The 24150-nt window shown below is 45.4% G+C and overlaps 1 protein-coding gene across 9 annotated transcripts in view; it reads right to left on the reverse strand.

Annotated features, from left to right (window-relative positions):
* NCOA7 (nuclear receptor coactivator 7) overlaps nt 1-24150 on the reverse strand; it is an 830008-nt gene that overhangs the window by 160657 nt on the left and 645201 nt on the right. The window lies entirely within an intron of this gene.

Below are 24150 nucleotides of genomic sequence, written 5' to 3' on the forward strand. Positions count from 1 at the left end.
GCACAGGAAGTAGAGGTGAGCCTCTGGTAAGTGGATGGTTTGCAGGGAAAGTGGCAGGTCACAGGGCCTTGTCTGGGATACACTGAGTGAGTGCTAGTGCACAGCCTCTTTCTTCCTTTCCAAACTGTCTGGTTGCATGAAAGGAAGAAGCCTAGCGATTGACTGGCTTGCAGGGAAAGGTGGGGGGCATGTGATCACAAATATACAATATACTCTGGCCAAACTACTTAATTATTGGTCGATCTACCGCTGCAAGGATAGACAAAGCAAGACAAGAAACCTGAATGCATACCGATGATCAAGGCAACATCCAGGCTGCACGATAAATTGTTCCGAGTAAAATTTTGTTTTAGGAGAAGTGAAGGGACTGATTTTACAGAGACCGGAGTGCATTCTATGAATTGGGAGATGGTAGTACAAAGGAAAGTAACCAAGATGACGCAGAGGGAGGACGAGATACAGCAACAAAACATACAGTGAAGAATGCGATTGAGTGTACAGTGGCGGTGCGTCCATTGGGGGCGTTGCCCCACTAAGCTGGAACAGCCCCAATGCCCCCAATGGACGCAAACTCCTGCAAGGGCATTTACGTTCCAATCCAGCCTGAGTCCTTTTTAGTTTCACTGAGTGCGCGTCGCAGTCTGTGGGTGTGTGTGGGGGCGGGGCTGCCGCTGACGTGGAAATAGCGGCGCACAGCAGTCCAGCAGACAGCAGTGCGCAATGCGCATGTCAAGTTTTGGGCTCTATTCTGGAATCCTGGCCCGAACATGCGCACACGTGTGTGTGTGTGGCACTTAGAAACTTTGACTACTACAGTGGTGACTGGGACCCGAGGGTGCGTCTCATAACGCAGCCCCCCGGGTCTCATTATGGGCAGGGACTAACCCTGCTCTTAAGCCAATCCTGACGCTGCTGGCACAGTGGCGCTGGTAATGCAGCGCCAGGGTTGGCTGAGTCTATTCACCGCGGTCCGCGCAGCGCACGCAGTGCAGCAGTCGAGTGAGTCATGGTGCGCCGTATGGTATGGCCAATCACACTGCGGCAATGTGAAGCCATGCAGTAGTGATTGGCCATTTCAGTCTCTCTCTACACTGTCGGCGCACCACGTCACCGCGCCAGTGCCTGCTGCCTGCCACATGACACACACGAGATGACACACAAGAGGTGCGAGGAGTCATGGTCAGAGAGAGTCACGAGTCGGAGCGAGCGAGACACAGTGCAGCAGCGAGTTTTGACTCTAGTATGTATCGCTCACTATAATGTGGAGGCTTAAGCTTTTGTATTTTGTAATGTGTACACTGTACAGTACACCGTCACCGAGCCCTTCGACTGAGGCCCAGTCCCTTACACATAAGAACCCCTCTCTCTCCTCACTTGCACTTACCCAGCACTCTAGCCAGCCGGCGGTCCATGCTCTGGCCTAAAAATGCTTTCTTCATACACCGGACTGCCCCAGCCCCTTCCGTCACAGCACGAAGATCCCTCCTTGCACCCAGGTTCGGCTGTACAGTTCCAAGACAATTCCCCTCCTCACCCCGGCCCCCACCTCCACACTTCAACTTATTCTCAATTAGGATCCAGGAATGTGCTCTTAAAAGTGCAGTCCACACCCTAGCAACAGGCAAAATAACATCACCCTCGGTAAGCCCAGGCCAGGCAGGGCCAGTCCCTGCTCTGAGGTGCCTCCGGTAGGAGGTATCGACCAACTCAAAGGCACGAGGGTTCCCATTTGGGGTATTTTTGAAAAAATACACACAAAAGTAGTTATCTACAAGTGTTTCTATCCTCCAAAATACCTCTACAGAAAAATCTGACACTATCTTTTTCGGGCTGAAAATGCAATTTTTTAAAATGATTAGCTACTTTCCATCCTAAATATCAGAGCTTCCTTTCCATTTCTATACCCTTTCGTCATTTTGACAGAATGAAATAAATCTGACTAACATAAAACCCTGCCCCCGGGCTCCGGGACAAGAGAACGGGGGTGTACGACTGAGACTCACCCTTTGGGGCAGACCTAGGGCAGATGGAGGGGTGGATGAGGCCCCCTTCCCGCCTCCAGTGGTGGTCGGACAGGGGCCTGTGTGTGTGGCACAAGGCTTATTAGGAAGAAGTGCGCTGCTAGCATGGAGGAGTACAGACGGCACAGCGAGAGAGCATAACATCACACAACACACACTAAGTAGTATAACAGAAAGCTAATAAAATACGAGGAATGCTCCCAATCCTGCTGTCAAGTACGAAGCGAGGGGATGCGCCCAAGAGAAGGGGAGAGCAAACAGAGACAGATGGAGGGAAAGGGCGCAGAAAAAGACGTGGGAGGAAGAGTGTAATGAACTGCAAGAGGGAGAGAAGAGAATGGGGGAGGCAAAGGAGAGACAGGAAGTGAAAACAATAGTGAAAACAGAGAAAAAGGGTACAACTGAGTAGAGATAAAAAAGGATGTAGAAAGGAATGGTGAAGCGGGGGGGCAAAAGAAGAGACGGGGAGAGAAACGAGCGTATAAAGTGCAAAGGTGAGAGACTACAAGACAGAGAGGGGTGAGATGGGGTAGGACAAGGCCAATACGATCAAGAGGAAGAGGAAGGAAGAAAGCAATTACGAGGGAGAAGAATGAGGAGCACGCGAGAGGAAGAGAGAAGAGATGCGAAGAGAGGGAAATGTTGTTATAGATGTAAATGCAGAGATGAGAGGAAGTGTGAACGAGGGAGGAAGGAAAGGGGCAAGGAATAAAATAAATAGAGAAGGAGGGGAGACAAGAAAATGGAAATACGATGGAACGGAGGGAAACTGGAAAGGAAGGGAGTAAGAAAATAAGGCAGGAAAGGAGAAGGGCAGAGAGAAGCAAACAAAGATCAGAAGAAGGGCTCAAAGAAAGTAAAGTAAAAAGTGGACAGGGGGAGCTTGATGGCGAGAAAGCTGGAAATTTGCCTGAAAATGCACCATTTTTCCACTCTTTTTTCAAAATTTTCTCGGGGGGAGAACCCCCCCGAACCACCCTTAGGTTGTTCGGGCTCGCTCGCTACGCTCCCTCGCTATGCTGAAGTATGACAAACATTTTACGCCTCACCACTTTCAAATGTCACCGTCCGCCACTGGGAGTGTATAGAGGAACACGTGCACAAAGATAAGGAAGATCACTCAAAGCAGATACTCGAAAGCAAATGCACGCAAATAGTAATTTACAATGTATATAGAAAGATAGCAAACTCAGCTCAGGTCGATAGGAAAAGACGGGGCAGTGGTGAGGAGGAGAGGAAAGATGAGACGAATACAGACATTCTGAAATTGCTTGAAATTAATCCGGAAACTATTGGGTTTTTTTTAAATCATACATTGAAAAAAAAATAAAACGGAAGTGAACCAAAATTTGTAGGAGTAGATTCATAGAAGAAAAGGGCAGAAATAATTTAACAGTACAAATATTGCAAAGATGGAATTGAGAAAAATAAGTGACTTTAGAAATCTGTGGAGCAAAATCAAGAGATTAATTAAATAGTAAATCACAATTTTGGGCAGAGACAAGTGGCACTTTATGCGCATATGAGGGAGTGATGAAATGGACACTGGTTAGGTTATTAAGGTATTTTATCATTTATGTATTACTTAAGCAGTGAATAGGTCATTCTAATTAAGTAATAGATATATTTATGACTGACTGCTACAACGTTGAAATCATATCTGAAGGTAAGGACTTGAAAATTATTAACCACTCATATTTCTGGGAAATCAAACCTTGCGTGTCACAAAGAAAATGTTTGTACTGTGGAATAATTTCTAGGATGCAATAGCAACCCCTAAGGAGTATACCTAAATGGACTGCAACTTCTATAGCGGAGGATTTTTCCAGAAGAAGGGAGAGTACATTTGTCATGTAGACTTATTTGTAAATCACTGTAATACGTATACCTTCTGCTTTTAAGCACTCAACGATTGCAACATAGGCGAGTAAGCTGTGTATGGACTCTTGCAAGACCTTTAAAATCAATAAAAGTTGGTATAATAAAAACAGGCTGAAAGGGGCCAGTTCGTGTTCAGCAAAACTCAGATTTCCAGAAAGTTAATACAGAGCCCAAAGGTCTTTGGAGCTCTCTTGGACAGAGCATGGTCCTGAATGTCTAACACATTGGCTTTCATAGTATGTCGCTAGGCATCTTTTCTGTCTCATGGAATTCCCCAAGACTTTGTTCTATTTCCTTTACTCTTCACTTTATACACAATTCCTCTTTTTCTCAATTATTTCTCTGTTCGGCTTGGAATTTTATTTCTACACTGATGAGTCACGCATTTACTTCTCATTCTCTTTTCCAAATCTCTACATCACCTTTTCAGGGCCTTATCGTCAGATATGATTTCAACGCTGTAGCAGTCAGTCATAAATAAGTCTATTACTTAACTAGAATAACCTATTCATCACTTACATATATAAATAATTAACTACCTTAATTTCCCAACCAATGTCAATTTCATCACTTCCCAATATGCGTATGAAGTGCAAATACAACTACACTGCATTAAATTTTTTAGGTCGAAGCCTACCAGACAGCACAGCTGTCTGGTTTGCTAAAGACATCTTGGGGACATCCATAAAGCTGATCTAGGAATACAAACATCCATAAAGCTGATCTAGGAATACATTCTGTCCATTGCTGACCATTGGCTTTGTGGTTTATAACTCACATTTTCTGGTTTTATATTTGCTGGATTTGTTTGTTTAAGGTTGTCAAGCTTGAGTTTGTCCCGCCCGTTGCCCAAATTTAGTTTACTGTGTTCTTCAACGACCTTGCTTTCAGGATACAGGCCTTTAAATCTTATTCTGATCCCGTCACATCTGCTGTGCATTTAAAGACAGAGGTCAATTGTTTTCAGATAGGAGCTTGGTGTTTGCTTTTCTTTCTCTGAATTCAAAGAGTAACATGTACCAGTAAGCAATTTTTTTTGTAATTCTGAAGTGTGGAGGAAACAAACATTGAATACAATTAAATCATGAATACACTAAGTGATGACATTTGCACTCATTGTTTGTGTGCAGTAAAACCTATTTTGGGTGAAAATGTAATGGTTATTTCAATTGAATATGTATGGTCTGTAATGGCAGTGCACTACCACACTATGCATACTCCACACTATGCCACTCCATTCTATGACACTTCACAACATACCACTCGACTCTACACCACGACTCGCCACGCCACTCCACACCCCTCCACTTACCCATTCTAATTTACCCCAATCCACTACAATCTACTCCACTCCAGTTTAATCTACCCTGCCCTACTCTACCCCAATCTAATCCACTACAATCCAATCTACCCCACTCCACTTAATCTAACCTAATCAAACCCACCCGCGCCAATTCACTCCACTGCACCTCAATCTACCCAGTCAAGTACTATTTACCCGAATCCACTCCTTACACCCACCCCACTCCAACCCACTCCACACCACGCCCCAACCCAACCCACTCCACCCAACCCACACCAACCCACCCCAACCCACTCCAACCCACTCCACCACACCCTACTCCAATCCAATCCAATCTGCCCCAACCCAATCTACCACACCACACTCCAATCCATACCCCTCTCCACCATACCACACCCCAGCCCACTCCAATCCATACCCCCTCCACCATACCACACCCCACTCCACTCCACTCCACTCCAATCCAATCCAGCCAACCCACTCCAATCCACACCCCACCACATCCCAACCCACTCTACCCCACCCACACCTCCACACCCCACTCCAACCGACACCTCCACACCCCATTCCAACCCACCCCACCACACCCCACCCCACCCCACTCCAATCCAATCCACCACACCCCACCCCACTCCAATCCACCCCACTCCAACCCAATCCACCACACCACACCCCACTCCAATCCACCACACCCCACTCCAATCCACCCCACCCCACTCCAATCCACACCACACCACACCCCACTCCAATCCAATCCACCACACCACACCCCAATCCACAACACCACACCCCAATCCAATCCAATCCACCACACCACACTCCAATCCACCACACCCCACCCCACACCACCACACCACACCACACCACACCACCACACTCCAATCCAATCCAATCCACCACACCACACACCAATCCACCACACCCCACCCCACTCCAATCCACCACACCCCACCCCACCCCACTCCACTCCAATCCACCACACCACACCCCACCCCACTTCAATCCACCACACCCCACTCCACCACACCACACTCCAATCCAATCCACCACACCACACCACACCACACCCCACTCCAATCCAATCCACCACACCCCAATCCACCACACCACACCGCACTCCAATCCACCACACCACACCAATCCAATCCACCCCAATCCAATCCACCCCACCCGTCAATCCAATCCAATCCACCCACCCCACTTCAAGCCAATCCAATCCACCCCACTTCAATCCAATCCAATCCAATCCAATCCACCCCACCCCAATCCAATCCACCCCACTTCAATCCACCCTACTCCAACCCCACCTCACCCCAATCCACTGCACCCCACCCCAATCCAATCCAATCCACTGCACCCAACTCCAATCCACTACACCCCACCCCACTCCAATCCACCACACCCCACTTCAATCCAATCCACCCCACCCCACTTCAATCCAATCCAATCCACCCCACCCCATTTCAATCCAATCCACCCCACCCCATTTCAATCCAATCCACCCCACCCCACTTTGATCCACCCCACTCCAACCCCACCTCACCCCACCCCAATCCACTGCACCCCACCCCACTCCAACCCAATCCACTGCACCCCACTCCAATCCACTACACCCCACCCCAATCCAATCCACCCACCCCACTTCAATCCAATCCACCCACCCCACTTCAATCCAATCCACCCCACCCCAATCCACCCCACCCCACTTCAATCCAATCCACCCCACCCCACTTCAATCCAATCCACCCCACCCCACTTCAATTCAATCCACCCCACCCCAATCCACCCCACCCCACTTCAATCCACCCCACTCCAACCCCACCCCACTCCAATCCACTACACCCCACGCCCCTCCAATCCACCACACCCCACCCCACTCCAATCCAATCCACCACACCCCAATTCACCACACCCCACCCCCAATCCACCACACCCCACTCCCAATCCACCACACCCCACCCCCAATCCACCACACCCCACCCCCATTTCACCACACCCCACCCCCAATCCACCACACCCCACCCCAATTCACCACACCCCACCCCAATCCACCACACCCCACCTCAATCAAATCCACCCTGCCCTAATCCACCACACCCTACCCACTCAAATCCAACATACAATATACCCCACTCCACTCCAAACCACCACAAGGTATCCCACTCCAATTCACCTAGTCTATCCCACTCCAATCTTCCCGCTTCACTCTACCCAATCTACCCCGCTTCACTCTACCCCAATCTACAACACTACATTCCACTCGACCCAATCCATCCCTCTCCACTCTAATCTATTACATGCCAAATCTACCCCACTTCAGTCCAATCTAACCCACCCCAATGCACCTTACTCCACCCCGCTACAATCTACCACACCTCATCCCACCCCAAACTACCCTTCTCTAATCTACCCACCTCCAATCTACCCCCACTCCATTGTACCCTACTATAATTCAATAGTCTCCCCCCAATACACTCCACCTCACTCTTCCCAATCTATCCCAATCCAATCCACACCACTTCACTCTTCCTCAATCTACCCCAATCTGCCCCACTTCACTCTTCCCCAGTCTTCAAGTTTAACCGGATTCTGAAATATTTTAATCACTTTTTGTGGATTACCATACTTCGAGGTTTTTACCAACCCTGTGGGTAGTTTCACCCTGACCCAATCTCCTACTGCTACTACCATTCGCCTTACCAAATTTCTCTCATCATAGGTTTCCTTTCTTTGGATCAAGCTTTGTCATCAAGTCTGCCAATCTTCCTTCACTTTCTTGGTCTACTCTTTAAAATAATTGATCCATGCAGGACACCTCAACGAGTTGTGTTCTCTACCTCCCCCTTAATAGCTCAGAAGAAACCCATCCAATGACTGTATGTGGTGTAACATGATAAATTTCCACCCTCGTTTGAATTTCCTCCCTCCAGTCTTTAGTATTGTTTGGCTATTTGTATGGCTTCTGTGAGTGCCCTATTAAATCTCTCTACAACCCCATTGGATTTAGGATGACAGAGTGCACATTTCTTGTGCTGTATACCTCTTTGTGCAAGAAACTCCACCATCTTACGAAACACTAACTGTACTCTGTTGTCTGTTAACATGGAATCTGAGATGCCTTCACTGGCAAAAATTTCCTTGAGGAATTTCATCACATGTTTCGTCTCTACCCCCAGGGTAATCCTAATCTCAAGGCACCTGGAATATAGGTCAATCAATACTAAAACATTGAATTGTCCAACCTTGCTGGTTATAAGTCTCAAAATATCTTATGCTACCTGTGCCTACTGCTACTCTGGGGGCTCTTGTATTGTAATGGGCTGAGTCCTCGTCTTGCACAGTTTACCACTATTCTTACAGTCCAAACACCCTCCGAATGCTCGCTCCTCCTGGGTAACTGAGCCTGGACACCAGAAATGTAAACTCAGCTTTTCCTTGGTTTTACAAATACCTAGGTGTCCTTGGTGTGCTGATTCCATCACCTTACTCCTCAGCACTACTGGAGGAATCAGTTTTGAGCCTCTACACACCAAACCATTGTGAACAGACAACTCATTTCTCACTTCCCAGTATCCCTGCTACAATGGGTCCAACCTCATGCATTCGCCCCACCTCTCCTTGATGAGCATGCTTACATATATTAACTCCTCATCCCTCGCGATCTGTTTCTTCCAATCACCCCTTCGTGATTTCACAGACTTTAAATTCATGCATTTCTTTGTTGATCTTCTGATTCCTCTGATGTTATTTCGGTCTCTACCACACTCCTATCTACCCCACCCCCATGCCACTAACTTTTAGCCATGCTAAACAGCAGCCACAATGGTGTACAATATGGCTAAAAGACCTTGCTAAACCCAATAGCTCTCGCATAGGTGAGACTTATTGGCTTCGCCAATGTGTATTTGCTATTATTAAAAGAAGGATGCTTCTTTGTGGTATCCACTTCCTGGAGTAGAGTTCTTCACATTGGTGTATTATTGCAGTTTATTTTTTAAAGGGGGTCCTCAAGTTCTCCCTCATTAATGTACTGGAGGTCAGAAAAAGCCAGCTCTTCTTGTAAACTTGAAGACCGATTAAACTAGGATGCAGGGTCCCATTCTGGGCCAGAAATTGTGTATTCCTCAAGTATGAGATCAGTGTCGAATAAGTACAAAGTGCCTTTCGCTTGTTCGACTGCCAACCCTGGTAGACCCTTTTTAGGCAGAGAAAGTCATGCTAAAGAAAAAAAAAACATGTTTATGCTGTAAATAAAATACCCTTCCCAAAAAGTATTTCTTTCAAGGGGCGACTAGTATGACAATTTCCTATTTTTGTACTGTGCACATTGTGAGAAAGCTATAACAATTAAACCAAGAAAAATCAAAGCAATGGGAAATCAAGCGCAGAAGGTACTTTCAAACCTCAATAGCCACAGCAATTATTCACAAATGGTTAACTGTTGCCCAACTATCTCCATGTATTAAAATATTGCGCAACATTTTTGGAAAGTATAAACTTTAAATTTTTCAAAAATGTATCACAAGTACTGAAAAATGTCACCATAGTTTTGTTCTATGTAGTTTCTTTACAATTCATTTGCTAACTGATGCATTTAACCCGCAAAAGATAACGAAAAGGTAAAACAAAACTGAAGTATACAGGTCCCGAGGTTTATTCGCTGAAGACCTGTTATTTGCAATCTCTGAAAAAAAAAATTTCAGGTGGAAAGAGCACTGTGGTTAAATGATTCATTTCCCGGTCTTCTTTTTTTTTTTTTTTTTTTAAAGTAACAGAGACAATACAATAACTCTTCCGTAGACAAAGTTCAAAATAGTCATGTCCATACATACAAATACAAAAAATAGAAATGAGTGACAAGACAAATGAAATAAAGAAGAAAACCCGTTCCAGCTCGCATCATCAAAATACAGGTACATTCCCAGTTACATTGCTCCATGTGTGGGCGCAGCGCCCCGGAACTCGAGGGGTCAATCACGCCTCACCTTACAACAACCCCACTCAGAGGGACCAACCACAGTATACCTCTCAAGGTGGCTCATAATGAAAGGAGGATGCATCGAATGATTTCCAAAGCTTTTTGTTAGAAGGGCTCCAGGTAGAAGCCTGCAGCGCCGGATTGCTAGACCCCCTCAGGAAAGATAGCCATTCCTGCCAGATTTTAAAGCTCACTTCAGTCGCATTTTTCCATTTGCAAAGAATCACTTTACATGCCATTGTTAACATTAAATCCATCAGCTGGCGATCTTGGTCAGTTGTTATTCGTGGGTCCAGTGCCCCCAGAATAACGTAAACAAATTCCTGTATAGGTTTTATCTTAAAAACGTGAGAAATGCATTCAAATATCTTCCCCCAATAATCCCCTAATGAAGGACAGGAAAATAGCATGTGTGCAAGATCCCCAGTACCTGACTGACAGTTCCAGCACACAGGGGAATCTCTTAATTTACATCTGAAAAGCCTGTCGGGCGTCCAAAAGGCCCTGTTGAGGAGCATATATTTCGTCTGAAATAGGATGGGTGAGACTTTATGTGTAAGGGCTAACTTATGAATCACTTCCCAATCAAAAGATATGCCTGATAGATTTGGCTCAGCCTCCCATACGACCTCCACTCTTTTGTGTTTTTTCATGGGTAGAGGCAACAACATTTTATATACCTTCGACACAAAGTGTCCAGCATGTATTAGTCGTGGGATATGCTGTAGTAGCCATGGGACATAAGGAGAGAAGTTACTCGCTGTCAGAATCGATTTAAGTTTTAGGAAATCATAAAAATCCATCGGGGTAAGATCATACCGGTGCTGTAAGGTCGAGAATGGCAGCGGAGCCTTATCATCATACAAGTCCTTCACCAAATTAATGCCCTTCTTGGACCAAGACTCCCAGAATATACTACTACCCTTATGTTTAAGACGGGCATTCCTCCACAGGGACATAAACGATGATCTGGCAAATGTCAAGTTTGTTTTATGTGTTTGGTCGAGTCTAAGTAAGGCCCTTCTAGTATTAAGCATGATATATTTAGAATGAGGAAGGTGTGACAGGTCCATCGTAAGGAGGGCCTCCAAAGGCGCGTGATCCACCAGTGCCTCTTCAATATTAATCCATAGTGGTGTATACGCAGGGGATTTTAACAGCCACTGAGCACCCTGTTTGCACAGAAACACTGTCTGATAGCACCTGAAGGAGGGGAGACCCAGACCACCTTTGTCTTTTGCTAATTGTAATTTCTAAAGTGAGACTCTGGCCTTCTTGCCCTGCCACAGAAAATTCCCAAACAACTGATCCACCTTAGTAACAAAAGCATTAGAGAACGTCATAGGGAGCATACTGGCCAGATAATTGACCAACGGAGTCGACATCATTTTAAGCGTCTCTGCTCTACCCCACCAGGAGAGAAACTTTGGGGACCAACCTTCCAGTAATGTAGAAATCTTTTTCAGGGTCAAGTCTTCATTTGCTTTCAGCGTAGAGATCAAATCCTTATCAAAATCCAGCCCAAGATATTTAAAACACCGAGGCTGCCATGTAAGCCCAGACTCTCCAATAATCCCCTTGTCCCCAACACTGTTCAAAAGTTTGACCTCCGTTTTATCTTTATTGAGTTTATATCCAGAGACTCTGGAAAATTCCTCAATGTCAGTCATGAGCGCCGGAATTGCTTCATCCGCTCTTTCCGACATAATCAGCACATCGTCCGCATAAGCCGTTAATTTTACAGTGCAATCACCAAAAGGTATACCCGCTATATTTGGGTCATGCCTTATATGATATAAGAACGGTTCAATTGCCAACAGGAACAGTGAGGGTGACGGGGGGCAACCCTGTCTCGTGCTTTGTTGTAAGCAAAAGGGAGAGGAAAAGGATCCACCAGCCCTAACACGCGCCGAAGGGCAGCAGTAAAGGGACATTACCAGTCTAGTAAATGACTTCCCTAAATTGAATTTACAGAAAACAGCACGGAGGAAGGACCAATCAACCTTATCGAATGCTTTTTCAGCATCTAGTGTTATTGCTGCAGTCGGTGTGTCTAAAAGTTTCGCTTTTTCTAGTACGTGCGCCAAAATTCTTGTATTGTCACTGGACAAACGATTCTTAAGGAAGCCTGCTTGGGATGGATGAATCAGCTGCGGGAGAACCCCCTGGAGGCGGGCGGAAAGTATCATGGCCAGGAGTTTGCAATCAATATTAATCAATGAGATCGGCCTATAGTTTTTCGGAAGCGAGGGGTCTTTCCCATCTTTAGGAAGTACAGCAATTATGGCCTCTGCCAAAGTACCCCTAACCTCACCCAAATTATTAATACCTTGAAATAGCCTTAGGAGGGGTTCGACCAATAGGGAGGGGAAGGTTTTATAAAATTTTGCAGTGAATCCGTCAGGGCCCGGGGCTTTCCCTACCTTTAAGCGTTTAATAGCAGCCTCTATCTCTGAAGAGCTAATTGGACCATTAAGACTGACCCGGTCCTCATCCGAAAGCTGTGGGAGTTCGCATTCATCTAAATAGTCCTTAATTCTAGATTCTTCTACCGCCTCATTTTTTGCGTAGAGGTCCTCGTAAAAAACCCGAAACACCTCCGTTATTTTGTCAGGGTCTGAATGCGAGTGTCCCAATGCATCTTTAATGACGCTAATAGAGTTCTTCTGAACCTTGAACTTCAAGTATGAGGCGAGGGACTTTCCTGCCTTATTAGACTCACAAAGCTTAAATCGCCTACCCTTATCAAGCCAGACTCCCGCTCTCTCACTAACTATTTTATTATATTCATATTTTTTATTCGCCAACGCAGCAAGAGACACCTCATCCCTATCTTTTAGATGTTTAATCTCTAGATTCCTAATGTCCATCTCCAAAGCCTCCAACTTCTCATTATAAGATTTATTCATCTCTGACCTAATTTTGATACACACTCCCCTTATAGTACTTTTCAGAGCCTCCCACCTAATGAGATCGGACGTGTCCCCCTGTTTATTAATCTGAAGGTAGGAGGAGATCGCCTCCTGGATTGTGGACCGGTGCTTGTCACTAGTTAGGATTTCATCATTCAGCCTCCAAGATGTCTGACGAGAGGATGGTTTGACATTAGTAATTGTTAATGAAATGCACGAGTGATCTGATAATACACGAGGTTCAATGGTTGTAGAGTCTAATCTAGGAACACCATTCTGTGTGATAAGGAGGAAGTCAATCCGGGAATACGAGTCGTGTGGTGAAGAATAGAAAGTATAATCCCTCTCAGTGGGATTCTGAAGTCTCCATGTATCCACCAAGTTAAAGCGCTTACACATACTAAGAAAAGCGTTATGAGCTTTTGTTGGCTTAAAGGTGCAGTGTGAGTCTATCTAAAATTGCATCTATTGGAAGATTGAAATCCCCAGCTACTATGTGCAACGCATTGTCCGGAATAGTTTCAAGGTGTTTATTTAGTTTGTCCCAAAAGACCAAGTCGCTAGTGTTGGGTGCGTACACGCTAGTAACATAGAACTCTGTATTATCCTTACTCATCTTGACATCTGCACTAACTTCAGACGACAAAACCTCCACCTTAGATTTCCTCGCAACAAGTATCAGGACACCATTCTTTTTATTCACAGCCTCAGCACCCACCACCTCATTATAAAATGTATTCCTCAGGTGGTAAAACTGCTTCGCTTCAAGCTTCGTCTCCTGGAGTAAAACAATATCACCCCTCAGTCTTTTAACATAATCTAATATCTTCTGTCTCTTAACAGGCTGGTTCAGGCCCTTAACGTTAAACGACAGTACCTTCAGTCTATCCAAATTACATACTCCCATCGGAGAGCTAAGTGAGCTATTTAGCATCAGGAGGTTGCATCAACATCACAACAAGCATATACTTCACAATGTAAGCGCATTTAAAGCCGCAGTAGTGCCCAGCACCACCCCCACCCACGAGAAACAAAAATAAGAGCAAAAAACAAGGAACACATACCCCTACCCAAAAAAACCCCGGCCCCCCACCCTCCCCACCCCAACTGAAGGATTTAGGCATGGTGACTGGAAAGAGAATGAGTCGGAAACTCCCCCCCGTGCATAGCTGTTACAGAGAGATAAAAACCATGGAACAGAGGAACTATCCCCCTTAAACTAAGGCCTGTTACCACCCCCTAGACATCAACACCCCCCCCCCCCACCAGCACAACCTTCGGGTACCTCTTCAACCATACTAGACCCAGCCGTTTAAACAACAGCCCGCCCCCGTCAATCACTACAAACCCACCTAATAAACCTGTGAAACATGATACATGACCATTAGCAATCTTGGCCCGTTAAACTGAAACCCATCTATTCGAAAGGTAATAATTCTAAAACATACTATGTGGCCAGGTACCCTGAGCATCTGCAACTGCATACTGCCAACAGAACTGTCTTTGGAGAGAGCCTCGAGGCAGAGAACATGCCATAGGCAACCTGCCCCTTCAAGTAGAATTAGCTCATTCAGAGCTGTGGTCACTTATAACCTGAGGCTGAGGCCTGCGCTACTGCCCCCATTGAGGAGCTTGTATCCATGTCCAGATCGTCCGGACCATCAAGCATGCGTTTCAGTTTCAAAGGATCCGAGAAGAAATGTGGAGATCCGTGGACCAACACACGGTACTTTGCAGGGCCAGCAAATCCATATTGGAAGCCCCTTTTCTTTAGCATTGGTCGCAGTGCCAGGAACGCTTTCCTAACCTCCACCGTCTCTTTACTGTAGTCCTGTGAGATGTATACCTTGACCGATTTCCATAAAATATGGTTGTTTTTCCTCATGAAGTCAAGAATCTGCTCCACATGTTGATATCGCAATGCCTTGCACACAATCGCTCTGGGCCCTTTCTGGTTTTTACTTATCTTGCCTGGCACTCTATGAGCCCTATCAAACTCCAGGGGATGGTGAAAGGACAGATTAGTAGCCTGGGTAAACCAAGACTCCAAGAAGGCCCCACAGCTCGCATGCTGATCCTCCGATCCCTCCGGAAGGCCAAAAATGCGTAGGTTCCCCCGTCTGTTTCGGTCCTCCAACTCCGCCAGTTTCCGCATAGTTTGATCCGAGGATATGCATAAGCGGTTGATGGCTGCACACGACTTTACTTCTAGATCCTCAAGTCTGCTAATCCTCGACTCTGCCTCCACCAATTTTGCATTGGTTTCGCGATTATCCTGCCTGATAGCCGCCACCTCATCTTTGGTTGCCTTAGCTAGCTCCCTAACTTCTTCCAGTTTATTAAGTATCAGTTCCATCGGGTCCGGATTACCTTTCGCTCCCTTGCTGGGTGAACTAGGATTCGACTGATCAGATTTGAGCCTCTTCATACTTTTCACAGATTCTTTACTATCAGCCATGATGGTCCGTCGTGTAGATTCCGTTGCCAGTCAGAAATGCCCCAAAGTGCTTCAACCTACTCCTATGGAGTGCCTCCTGATCGCCGTCCCCTCTGCCGACTGGTAGCAGCCAGGTAAATTCACATTAACTTAAAACATCACCACGCGTGCAACTGAGGCTTCATCACCTGGCGCCTTCCCGTCCGTTATCTATATGATTGGAGGATCTCAGAACAGGGCGCTCGTGTTACCCACCTAAGCGCAGAGGTACGTGATCACATCATGGAGACCAGCGAAGACGAACAGGGTATGGTCGCGCCTCCACACACAGGAACCATGGTACAAGGCACAAGATTGCAGGCGAGATCACACGTTAGCAGGGAAGCCAGGCAGGCCCAGAGCAACACGATAGCAGTAATGAAGGATCATCCCACACAACACAGCGCCTGAGACATTTACAGCTCCACAACCCCATGTAAGGCTCCTCGAGCTCCAGATGAATAAAGCAGATCGCGCCACAGGCGGAGCATCAGGTTCGACTTTGCAGGCTTAGTTCCACCCTGGAGGGAGCCGTCCATTCCATGCGCGCTCCCACGACGACACAAACACCACCATCATTTCACGAGCAGCACTGAAGGGGGTAGAGCCGGCCTCACATTTCAACATCTAGCAGCACCAGTGCACGATCCAGTAGGCACACATCACTCACGATATGCAGATAGCTCAGTATGCTCCAAACACCCCACAGACTGCAGCAGAAGCGTCAGGGCTCTCCGTCTATGTCGCGGTAGCCGCCATCTTGTCTGTGCGATATGCACCAACGACTTCCCATCGCGCTACGCAGCTCCTCTGCCTCACCACAGACGCGCTCCTGTTCACATACCCGCTGAGCTCCGGTATCAGTCGCACATGGGCTCGATCCACTCCGGCAACCGCCCGGCCGCCGACACACCTCCAGTCACGCGGTCCCGTAGACTGCCTTAGCCCTCGCGGACATCGAGCGGATCACTTAAGGCTGCGGCCGAGCCGCTTCTCAGCCGCGAAAAGCCTCCAAACTTCGCCTCTTAGGCCCCCTCACATTCCGATCACTGTTTCCACCGTCCGATGCTGGATAGGAGCGGTGAGACCCGTTCCTCTGCCCTCATTCGTTTCACGCACGGGCAGAGAGAATCACCGAGCCGCCATCTCTCTCGGCGTCCAAACCACGCCCCCCATTTCCCGGTCTTCGAATTGCTTACTTAATGGTTGGAAATAACCGAAGAACGTATTGGACTTGGCTTTCAATCAATTGAGCAAAATGGAAGCGCTGAGCAGGCAAATTGTCTTCATTGTACAATATCATGCCAACCGGGACAGAAATCACTGTCTTGATCAAAGATCATAATAAAGTTCAGTCAAGTTCTAGACGAGTGTTTGAAAAAATTCTGAAATCGAAAGGTTGCATGCAAGAAGTGGACAATTACAAGTCCGATATTGATGACTTTTGTACAGAGCAAAGGTGGCTATCGAGCACCACGAACACCCAACACTGGTGGAGAACACGCAGCAGCTGTGCGAGCTTCCCTAACACAAACAGCAGTAACGTAGCAGCAGAAGGTCCCCACACAGAACTCGCGGGTAGCGGCTGCACGTTGCCTCATCACTCAGAGAGGAGTGAAAGGGTCTCTTACCAAGACCACTAAGGCCAGAAGCAGACGTGCTCCCTCACACACGCTTACTTTACTATTAGAACAGTTCACTCCCTTTGTTTTGACTGTTTTTTTGTGTTTGACGAGCGAGAGATATGGGTTGAATATTGTGGGAGCGCTGGATTGCGGGAACTAGTTGCAGACATAGGAGTTATTGGTGTAATTGTCGGGGAGGCTTTGGTTCAAAGACGGGTTACATCCTAACATTGCACATCTGCTGTAGTATTGTGTTCGAACAGTCTATACTGCATTGCATACTAACAGGGCACAAGTCCTAAAAAAAAGAAGTGGGGGGACGCTCCAAGTTAGGTGGTGTCACCGGAAGTGAAGTCTCGACAGAAAGTGACGTCACGAAAGGTGGCTTGCACCATCAGACTCATTGCCTCCCCTCGCTTACCCCTTAGATGCGATTGCATCAGAGAAGCCAGCGCGTGAGCAGCGTTCTGAATGAGCTCCGATCTCGCCCCAGAGAGACCAAAGAGTGAATGTGTGGCTCCATTTGCTCCAGTTATCGAGCTCTCAAGTTTTCCACTGTCATGTGGGCGATGTCAGCCAGTCCTGGTTTTACAGCTTTCCTTGCTTTGCGTTATGCAAAATATTATAATAGTAATAATGCAGGTAAAATTCCAATCTCTCGAGTCACTGGGTAAAGAGATCGAAGGGGCAAGTAACGCCATATTTGAAAGTCCAGCTTTTGGGCAGGGGGGACGGTGTCCACCCGGTAAAAACCCGGTAAAATAAGTGGGGGGATGCCGTCCACCAGCGTGGTACCCCGACTCGAGCCTTGCATATTAACTATGACTGGGCATCCACCGCCAAGCTAAATGGGTGAAGATCGCATGTCAAGTGCAGCCACTTACAGACCCTACCTCAGCCAATAACCCACAAGTGGGATCCTGGGGACTTCTGCTCAATGTTGTCCGTCTGGATAGCGTATTTGGTGGGAAGCAGGCCCCAATCTTAATGTGGAGGCTGGCTGCCCCAGGGGGAAGAGGAGGGGGGGGGGGTCTCAGTGCAAGACCCCCGACTCCTTCGAATGTACTCCACCTATGTGATGCGGAGCAATCCCAGGCTCACTAGATACACATTGGCCTGAGCAGGGAGGTCCTGTTCAGCACCCCTCCCTCCCCCATCCGGGCCTGCAACACCTTTGTGATGAGGAGCATAACATAACACGTGTATTTGTAAAGTGCCGTGTGTCTCAAGGCGCTCAATAGCAGATGTTTATTGTTACCCAACTCAATGGTACTCATTTTATCGACCTGAGATGGATGAAAGGCTGAGTGGACCCACCGGGATTTGAACCTGTGACCATGAGGTCTAACACAGGCCCCTGCAGTGGATGCATTAGTCCGCTAAGCCACAGGTCTTTGACAGCCAAGGAGCTTCTGTAGTCGTGAGCTGAGCCGGTGAACTATTCAGCGTGGTATTATGAGCATGACGTCCCTGTGTTACCATCACACTGTTTGACAGTGGAGGGCCCATTTAGGCCACATGTTGTTAATCCCATTCACACTATTGTGTGCATTTGGACAAACACAGGTATGGAGGCAGCAGACGAACAGTGCCAATTTAGAAAGCCATGGGAGGCAAGGAGTTTGAAATGGCTTTAATCCCACCTGAGACTTTGTGCGAGTGTTTGCTTACGTCTGTGTGCTTGCCAACTTGTGTGTGCCTGTTTTTGTGTGTGAAAGAGGAAGAGAATCAGGACAATCTCAGGAGATATTTCAGAGGGAATGTTGTGTGTGTGTGTGTGTGTGTGTGTGTGTGTGTGTGTGTGTGTGTGTGTGTGTGTGTGTGTGTGTGTGTGTGTGTGTGTGTGTGTGTGTGTGTGTGTGTGTGTGTGTGTGTGTGTGTGTGTGTGTGTGTGTGTGTGTGTGTGTGTGTGTGTGTGTGTGTGTGTGTGTGTGTGTGTGTGTGTGTGTGTGTGTGTGTGTGTGTGTGTGTGTGTGTGTGTGTGTGTGTGTGTGTGTGTGTGTGTGTGTGTGTGTGTGTGTGTGTGTGTGTGACTATCTTTGTGGGGACTTAAGTATGATAACACACTCACGCTGTGGGGACTTGATTGCACTGTGGGGACCTGAACCCAAGTCCCCACAAGGTAAAGTCTCCTAAATGATTGGAAATGACTTAAAATACATATGCGCCAATTTTTACAACTTTTTTAAAAATTGCCTTGTGGGGACCTGTGTTTCACCAAGTGTGTTTATTTTTTTGCTCAGCTCTGCCCCTGTAGACAGGAGGTGGTACTGTAGCCTTAAACACACTTAGCATATTAAACACACTTCAGGATTTGAAGCTCATCTAACAACAGAGAGGATAGTGATTTTAAAGAAGCAAACCCATTAGAAAACATAAAACTTGAACACTATGACCTTTTTAATTGTATGTAACTTTTTTTCCAATGTTTATAAACCACACAAATAGAAGCTTGTGGGTCATATTGCATTATTTCCCAATTATAACAATTGTAAGTATGAGGAGATTCGGATGGTTACATTAACCATGTATTTGCTGCACAAAAATCTTCCTCAATCTAAACTGCGGTCAATTTCATTTTGTGTCTGAATGCTCAGCCTACGATAAATGGGAAGCAGTTTTAAATTTGATGAAAGCATATTTTCATGTGCAGCTGGAAAAGAATGACAAAGCTGAAAGCGTTTTTCTTTTTTCTTGTCATAGTGTAGTTTATACAGCATGCAAAAGTGCAATTTCAGGAACACACAGGAAGACGGTCTTTGTAATCTCATTAAAGTATCCAAGAATTAATTCCAATTCCAGTTAAAATCGTCAAACCCTCCTGCTCCATTCTCAGGAATGAAGTGAAACCAGTCAGGGAAGTTAAAAACACCGTGCGAGGCCAAGGTCAATTTGCATGTGAAAGCTTCTGAGCAGCTCGCTCACGGTGCCTTAATTGTTCTGTTTAAAATGAATAGCCTGCCATCCCTTCCTCCCAGGGCCTCAGGTTAAAGGGAACACCATCACCTTTGACTGTATGGAGATGGCCAACTCCTTAACTCTCTTAAGCTCTTCAGCTGTGTTCTGCTTCTGAACCGAATAAATAGAGAATCAACCCATTGGTTATTTCACTGTTTTCACAAGTTAGCATTAAGCTATTGGGAAGGTATCTGCACACATGTTCTCTTAGGGGAGTCAGTAAGATAAATGTAGTGGCATAATAATTTAACGCATTAACTTTTACTTATTTTTCAGTTTTATGGAGCGCAAATTTGACCGAAGGTCCTAGAGTGCTTAACATGAGCACCAGTTACATTACACAAGGACACATTTGTTTCATAAGCACGGGGAGATTTGGGGGCACATCCATCAAGCCTTTTTCCGTTTGCTGATGGAAAAAGACCTTTTCAGATGCATGTAGCTTTTGTCAGTCGCAATTTAAGGAATCGCAATTTTTTGCGTTTACCTAAATTGCAAATGCATTTAGGGAATCGTAATTTGCGAATCCCTATTTGCTGATGCATGTAGTCTTTCCTAAATACTAACTGTGCATTTAGGAAACGCTAATTACCATCAACTTCAAGTTGATGGTGATTTCTGCATGCTTTGAAAAATGCACAAAAAGGCATTTTTCAAAGTGCCATCTAGGTCACGTGCTTCACATGTGCACACTTATCTTTTGTTGGGGGTGTAATAGGGGGGCCTTAGGCCCCCGGGCACCCTTGGATTTCCATTTGCAATTTGCAATTACCAATTTTGTAATAGCAATTTGCGAATGCATTACCATTCATTCCCCTAGCCCTGCAGGCCCATAGGAATGAATAGAGTCACATTAGCTAATAACGATTTGCAATTTCTGAATCGCTATTAGCTAATGAAAAGGAATTGCACATTTAAAGCGATTTCTACATGCATAGGCATTTGTGATTTCCAAATAGTGTTTTCTTAAAAATCGCTATTTGGTAATCGCAAATGAAGAGTTTGAAGCATGTGCCCCTAAGTGATTTGCCCAGAATCAAAGGATGTTGAGCTGCTGCCGAGACTCAAACCGGATTCCTCAGTTTCAAAGTCAGCAGTTTTGGCTGCAACACTAATTCATCTCACCATTAGATTATTCATTTTGTTGTATTAGCAGAATAAGATCAATAGGCGATATATTAAATGATTGATGCAGACGAGTGATATTTTTGAAACTTGTGCTGATTGTATATTGCATATAACAAGGCAAATGAAAGTTTGAAAACATCTACCCTTCACTGATATACCTGAGTGACCACGCCACATCTATTCCAGTGACATAAGCCCTTAGGGCACCCACACAGTAGAAGTTACTCTGTGAGTGCCCCAGTCACATACTAATCTCATCCCAAACCACTGCCCCACATATGCACCTTTCAGAAGCCTTACAAAGCCATAGTAATCCACAGGTTACAAAAATCAACTGACTCTTGTCTAAATCCGATCTCAGGAGACAAATGATCATACAGGCTCAGGTATTACAGAGTACAAATTACTGGCTCAGTCATAACACAGAGCGACTCCCCTCTTCTTACATACAGTAAGTGTTGTCTTTCATGGGAAGCAGCAATATTTCAGATATACAAACTTCAAAAATCGAATTCTCGCACAGGCCGGCTATCTTTCAAATTATCCCTCACATCAAAATGGGATTTCAGCCATGGCATATGTTCTGCAACGGGTGAATGCTATAACCTGCTTTGGATGCCCCTTAAAGTATATGCTTCCCTTCTTTCAGATAAAAAATGAAATGAGAAAAAAACTTTCTATGTTACAAACTAAAATATTTACATACTTGATAGTAAAAACTCATCCATGTAAACTTAAAAATATGATATTTCTGTTTCTAGAGAAATAGATATATTCTGAATACGTTCTGTTAATTGAATTCCTTCTTGATACAAGGTGTACAGTTTTGTAAAATAAGGAAATAACATTTAGTGACATTCATTTCAGAAAGAAAATATGAGATACTGATTTCTCTCTCAGCATGCATCTCTAATCTGCTGCTATGCTCTTGGGCAATGACCTGTAGAGGGTCTCAACTGAGTAACAAGTTGGGCACTTGCAAAGCACCCGATAATGCTCTGATTAATCTTGTTCCCGGAGCAGTCGTTTCTTAGGTTGCTTTCACTATTTATGAGCCTCTATCCATCTATACTAGGCTTTTCTGCCCTTCAAATTTCAGTAGTAAGCATAGATATAAATGTAATGACACTAGCAAAAATGACGAAATTCTGTATGTTGTACTGCACACATTTTTCATAGTACACAACTTCTCATAGTTTTGCCTACATAAGACTGGTATTTGCGGAAAATGTCTTGCTGCAAGGCAGTCTAATATCTGACGCTTCATAAGGGGTGACAGAAAAGGGGAAAGAAAGGTTTCGTCTGCATACGTTTCTTAGCAAATACAAACAAGTAGATCACATTGCTAAGGGAGGTGGTGTAAAGCAAGAAAAGGAGATGACCAAAGTCAGAACCTTGGTGGACACCAGCTAGTAGTTGAGGGGGGGAGTGAGATGATTTGATGGATTGCCAGTCCACAGAGACAGACCAGCAAAATAGGTGGGAGAACTAGTTCAATGTCGAGCCTATGATGCTTAGGGGCTTTAGAATGTCAAGTAAGGTAGGTGGCTAATGGTGTCAAATGTGGCAGATAGTCCAGGACTATGTTGGCACAGAGGACATTGCAGTAGGCTGGTTTTATGAAGTAAGCTATGTGAATGAGGGAAATTTCAGTGGAGTGGAGGGTTCAGAATCCCATTTGGATCACATGGAGCAGGTTGTAAGAATTGAAGGTGGTTGAAGATGAGACATTAGATTTTTTAGGAAAAGAAGGGCAGTAGAGAAATTGGATGGGGAGGCAAGGTTTGCCGTTTTTTTGTAAGGGGTCTCCAACATAGTTTTAAAGTATGAGGGGTAGATGCAAAATAGGAGAGAGTGAGGAATATGGCTGTCAGGATGTCACAGTCATACTCTAGAGGTTCGAGAAGGAAGTTTTATGTTTGTTTACAGGATTACAAGGTTAAAAACCTGACAAAGCGTTACTAGATTTGAGTATCGGAGAAAGGTCCAGTGGTTTGTAAAGGCAAAGTCACGATGTGTGGAAAGAGGAAAAGTTAGTAGTAAGGCTAGGGTTTATCTGATGGTGATTTTTGATGAGAAACTGGTTGCAAAGTCTGGTGCGGAGAGTAAAGATGCAGACATAGCTGTTCTAGGAGGAGCAAGAAAATCGTTAAGTGTGTGTGTCTGTCTGATATTGGAAGGAGACAGACATAGCATTGTTAAGCAATATAAATAGCTTGTCCAGGGTTTCTTAGTATGTATGTAGGTTTCCATTAGTCATGTTCATCTGCCATCTACAGAGGAGTGTGCTTTGTGGTGCCTTGCCTTACTTTTTTTTTTAACAAGGCCATGCTTATCAGGATTTTCATGGCTTTTTAAATCTACAATGGATTTTGCATCTTTACTGCGCCAAATAAGGGTTGCAACCCTGACATAATATCTTAGCAAATTTGGGTCTGGCTATTGTATAAAAATTAATCTCTGAGATGAAGGTATGGTGATGGTGCAGTCATTTTTTAAGTAAAAAAAATATTTTCACCCCTAAATGAGGGCCACCTGAGGGGAATGGATGAAGGGCTTCTTTTGTTAAATGATAAGCCAATTATTTTTAGAATATAAGGTTTAGAAGACCTTCAAGCCCAGTTCTCCACTTCATATTTGGTTTGTGCACAAAAATAGCTGGTTCCAAAAGTAGAACGTGCTATTGCATACAGAAAAATGTAACCCAAAAATGTGGATGTTTAAAATTCTAATCCAGCCCTTTCTACGCAGAATAGTGTGTCTACACCCTTACAGTTTTTGTGAATTAGTGAACTGAGACACAGTTAAATGGACTGATTTGTCCAGATCCTTCGGTCACAGATTGCACATATGAACTAATTAATTAAT

The sequence above is a fragment of the Triturus cristatus genome, chromosome 6 (assembly GCF_964204655.1).
Source record: "Triturus cristatus chromosome 6, aTriCri1.1, whole genome shotgun sequence".
Lineage (NCBI taxonomy): Eukaryota > Metazoa > Chordata > Amphibia > Caudata > Salamandridae > Triturus > Triturus cristatus.